The sequence below is a fragment of the Rhinopithecus bieti genome, unplaced genomic scaffold, assembly GCF_001698545.2.
Source record: "Rhinopithecus bieti isolate Rb0 unplaced genomic scaffold, ASM169854v2 scaffold_28016, whole genome shotgun sequence".
NCBI lineage: Eukaryota > Metazoa > Chordata > Mammalia > Primates > Cercopithecidae > Rhinopithecus > Rhinopithecus bieti.
The window spans coordinates 626,192-631,372 of record NW_016813202.1 but is presented as its reverse complement, the minus strand read 5'-3'; the positions used below and the strand labels follow the sequence as shown (position 1 = coordinate 631,372).

The window sequence follows — 5,181 nt, the reverse complement described above, 5'->3', positions numbered from 1 at the left end:
TGTGGTTCGCCTGCTTCAGCCTCCCAAAGTGCTGGGATTACAGGCATGAGCCACCATGCCTGGCCCACCTCTTTTCTTTATAAGTTACCTGGTCTCAGGTAGTTCTTTATAGCAATGCGAGAACAGACTAATACAACTACTCTGAGTTTCACCTTTCCTTCTTTGGAAAAATATCTCCATTGAAGTGTTATGGTGAAGATTCAATAAAATTAAATGATAAAATATATGTAAAGGTCTTAGCAATAATCCAATGGATAATAAGCAGTCAAGAAGTGGTAGCTATCAGTATAGTCAGCCTCTAAGAAGAGAGCAAATGTTTATTTTCAAGAAGAATTATGCAGAAAGGGCCACTTTCAGTCTACCATCCCCCCAAATTCCTTGAAGGAAGGATGATATGAGCAGCAAGGGAAGCAAGGAGAGAGGGCATGAAACACTATAGGTCCTGCTAGCAATGAAGTCCCTCTGTGTATGCCTATATCAATAATTTAAACTTACACATTCATGAGATGCACTGTGTTTATTAGGATGTACATGTGCCTCCCTAAGAAGCTGAGAGTTCCTGAGAGACAGAGACGGTGTCTTATTCATCTTCTCTCCACAGGTCCTGGCTTACTACCTGGCATTTACTGGGTAATGAATGTCTGTTGAATGCATGGGCAAAGAAAGGTAGGAAAGGTATGAAGGAGAAGATGGAGGTCCCAACCAGTAGAAATCTCAGCCATTCTGCCTGGACTCCATGTCATCTCCCTGCTATGAGGCCCATCAGAATGTAAGCACAAATGCCTAGAGAATGACAAGCTTCTTTGGGACTCTGCTGACCAGACATGACATAAGGCTGGGCAGCTCCTGGGGAACCTCCAAGAGCTGACTCCAGGCAAAGTGACTAATCCTAGGAGTTGCTGGCTTGGCTGCCTCTCTCCCTTCCTTATTTCCAAGATTGGTCAGCTCCTGCTCTGAAATAGCAATTGATTTTCAGACATGAGTTGATAGAGCCATGATTTTCTAATACTGTTCCAAAGGAGCTAAAGTACCTCTGAGGAGCAGTGCAGGCTAGGATCAAACTCTCCCTACCTTCCACTCCACTCTCTACCTTGCCCCTCCACCTCTGCCCACTTTCTATGTCCTCAGGCACAGCAGCTTCTACATTATGGATGACAAATTCTGGTCATCCACCTATGGTTGCATTAGGAAAAGAGTACTGCTACTTTCATTTTCTTTTCTAATCACTGCCCTAGAAGAATAACACCTCACATTCTCTGGTAGACTGAAGCTTGTAGCTGCAATGATGCTCAGAAAACCAGGCTTCTATTCATTGGCCACTTGCTGCACTTTCTGTCCCTTGATCCTTGCAATGTTCCTTTGAGATAGGCACAAAAATCCCCATTTACAAGTGAGAAAACCAAGGCAGAAGAGATTCCGTTTATTTCAGGCTCAAATGTACTTCCAATAGCTTATAGCCTCTACATCTAGTGTGTGAACCCAGGTCTGAAACAAATAGGAACGAGAAGGGGAGGGAAAAGAGGAACAGAAATTCTTTTCTATAAAACCATTGTTTATGCAGCCAGCATTTGTTAAAATCCAGTTTGTGCCTACAGACACAATCTTTGAATTTGCTTTGTTTCTTGATGAATAACTTGGAAGCTATTCAAATAACTTGGAAGCTTCCTTTAAAAGGAACATCAGGAGGTGATTTTTGACTAACCATAGGTATACTTTCTGAGCCAAATAGATTTGCAAATAAGAAAATGGGAGGACATGAGCTTGAGGAAAATGATAGGCATTCCAACCTCACCTGCTTGCTGATGACCTCCACATGATTTCAACAATGATTTCAAATATTTCACTTTAAGTCAGTATGACTTAAATATGAAATTGGCTCTCCCTAAAGCTCCCCTGAGGCCTAAACAGTCATCATTACCATAGCTGTGACAGGGAGACTGTTGAATTTATAATCGATTGGCCATTCACAGCATAGTGTATAAACCTAGCTCATGATTTCTTTGCAATAGAAGTGCACTTTTTCATCATATTCCCTTCACAACTTACTCACCAGATCAGACTTTGAGCTCTCCTCCTGGCTTAGCCTGGATCAATTGAAATAGTCATCTATTAGGCCAGGCATGGTGACTTACGCCTGTAATCCCAGCACTTTGGGAGGCCGAGACGGCCGGATCACGAGGTCAGGAGATCTAGACCATCCTGGCTAACACGGGGAAACCCTGTCTCTACTAAAAATACAAAAAATTAGCCGAGCGTGGTGGCGGGCGCCTGTAGTCCCAGCTACTCAGGAGGCTGAGGCAGGAGAATGTCATGAACCCGGGAGGCGGAGCTTGCAGTGAGCCGAGATCATGCCACTGCACTCCAGCCTGGGGCAACAGAGCGAGACTCTGTCTCAAACAGAAAAAAAATAAAAAAAGAAAAAGAAACAGTCATCTATCCTTTGGCCCCAATACCTCACCTAAAGTCTATGAACAATAAGATGATTTTCTTGAGTGGGACTTTTTTGTTTAATACAATAAGACATTAGATATTTCCCCTGATACAGGGCTCAATCTTTTCTTTTAAAGCAATATTTCTCAAAGTACACTTTTTTCAAAGTACATTTCACAGAACTTAAGTTTCATTAAGTACTTCACTAACAGAAGAATCTGTGATCTAATAAATTTGGAAAATATTGAGAATTAGAGCCCCCTCTTAGATATGTACTGTAGCCACTCAGCTTGTTACAGATGACGTAAACATTGTAATGTTCGCCCAGCTTTTGAATGATGTCTATTAACGTCACCCAGATGAGTATTCCATGGAATGCACTTTGGGAAAACCTATTATTCAAAAAAATTCTGGAGCATGAAAACTATTAATAAACCCATTCACAAAATCACACCAAATATCTGAAATCATGCCAAAAATCTCCTAGATATGGGTTGAATTGCCCACTTCAGAGACGAGGTGATTCTTTTGTAATAACGAGTATTGTTAAGTGAATACTTCTTATCTCATTGAATCCCAAGGACTACCTCACAAGGTAAGTATAGCTCTTTTCATTACTCATGACAAACAAGGCTCAGAGAGGTTAAGTATCTTGCATAAGGTCACAAAACTGCAGAGCAACAAAACTAGAATTTTGAATCTAAGCTCAAAGGGTCACCAAACCGAATTTGGGTCCACTCACCCAGCACATCAAAGTCAAGCACTGATATCGGCATTGGTGACACAGAAGTTGAGGCATTTATTGCAGGCAGCAAGCAAGGAGTATCAGGCAGCTAATGCTTAAGACCTAATCTCCCTGATGGCTTACGTGTAAGGGTTTTTTAAAGGTGGGAAGGCAGGGGTTGCAGGCAAGGTCATACAATACATGGAAGCTACATCTTGGTTTGGCCACAAAAGGCAAAACCACTCAAAGTGAGGGCCCACAGGATAGGTGACCATTAGATGAATTCAAAGATTTTCTGATTTGAAATGAGGTGTGGTGGCTCACACCTGTAATCTCAGCACTTTGGGAGGCCGAGGCAGGTGGATAAGTTAAGGCCAGGAGTTTGAGACCAGCCAGACCAACATGGCAAAACACCACCTCTACTAAAAATACAAAAATTAGCTGGGCGTGGTGGTGCACACCTGTAATCCCAGCTACTCAGGAGGCTGAAGCATAAGAATTTCTTGAACCTAGGAGGCAGAGGGTGCAATGAGCTGAGATCGTGCCACTGCACTCCAGCCTGGGCAGCAGTGAGACTCTTTCTCAAACAAACAAACAAAAACCCAAAGATTTTCTGATTTGTGATTGGCTAAGCTTTGGCTACAAACTTGGGGTCAACAGAAAGGAATGTTCTGTTCTGGCCTGTGAGCGTGACTTCTTCCAGGTCCCTCAGGAAGAAATTTACAACAAAGAAGAGTTGTCAGAGTTCAGTCCTCAGTTCTTCCTTATCTGAGATCTACATGTCAACAGGTGGTATTTTCCATTTAGCAGGATCTGGGTTTCCACAAAACAACTCAGGGACATACGTTAAGATGTTATCTCTAGTTTCTATAGGGAAACAAACATTTTGTGGCTCTAATTTTCTTGGCTATTGTTTTAAGCTATTAATACCTTCTTATCAGCATGCTCATCTACTTCTTGAGGCTAGCCAGGTGGCTGGAATTTTCCTTGAAGGGACTCAAGAGTTTCCTTTATTTTTCATGCCTTAAACAGGTCTGTTCTCCCTCTTCAAAGCTCAAGCTCTTAAGAACTATGCTATTGTTGGATTTTTCATATTGGAGAAGACCTTCCCTCCTCCTCAAGAACATCCCTTCTTCAGATAGCCTGACTGGGTCTTCATCCTGGGAGAGCTCATGAAACACAAACCAGATCTTGGCCCTCACATGTGTCTAGGCAGAGCTGAGCCTGGGCAACACCAACCGTACCCCTGGTTTTACATCCCCCAACCAATCCAGACTCAAGATCCATGCTCAGCAACTTCCCATCAAAGTGCTAATGATGAAGGATGGGGATCAAGTCAGCAAACTCCAGAAACGGTCTTACACTAGGAGTCAAGCCTTGAGATCCCATCACACACCAGACTCATTCCCTGATTAGAGCTTCTGAATTCTTTTACTCTCACTGCACTCATACTAAGGTTTCTTCCCTCCAGCCTCCTAACCCCAGAGGAGGCTGAGCCATGATACCCATTGTCAAGCAATAAATATTTAAGGAACCCCTGCGATATGTCAAGCACCATCGTAGGTTCTAGGACAAGTGAATGTGACTGGGAAAGTCCCTCCCCTCTCAGAGGTTCTTTTCAAGTTGGAGGACAGAAAATACAGAAATATAGAGCCTAAAATAACAAGAGGGAGTAATAAACACTTTGAAGAAAAATAAAGTGGAATAAGAAGGTAGGGTTGCATTAGGGTTCTCTGGGCAGTCTTCTATGGGAAGCCCACTTGTTTGTGCAGAGAGATCTGAATAAAGTGAGGGAGCAGCAAACAAAAGACGTCTGAAAGGAAGACTATGAGCCCTCCATAAGTGCGTTCTGGTCTGCACACAGGGCAATGGGCATGTAATTTCCTACGATGAAGACCTAGAGTATGTACGATATTACTACAATAGACCCTGAGACTGACTTAGCATTGTTTCACAGCATCTGAGTTGCTCTGCTGGAGGAAAGTACATGTGATGGGCATTCATTTACTTCCCCCATCAGACAGAGT

At 42.8% G+C, this 5,181-nt stretch overlaps 1 long non-coding RNA gene across 1 annotated transcript; it reads right to left on the bottom strand.

Annotated features, from left to right (window-relative positions):
- Positions 1-505: 505 nt before the first annotated feature.
- On the bottom strand, positions 506-2,110 carry LOC108512515 (uncharacterized). Its single transcript, XR_001880622.1, has 3 exons — positions 2,051-2,110; positions 1,091-1,357; positions 506-953 (listed from the first exon to the last, which is right to left on the bottom strand). It is a non-coding gene; the product is annotated as an uncharacterized LOC108512515 (long non-coding RNA).
- Between the last annotated feature and the right edge of the window lie 3,071 nt (positions 2,111-5,181).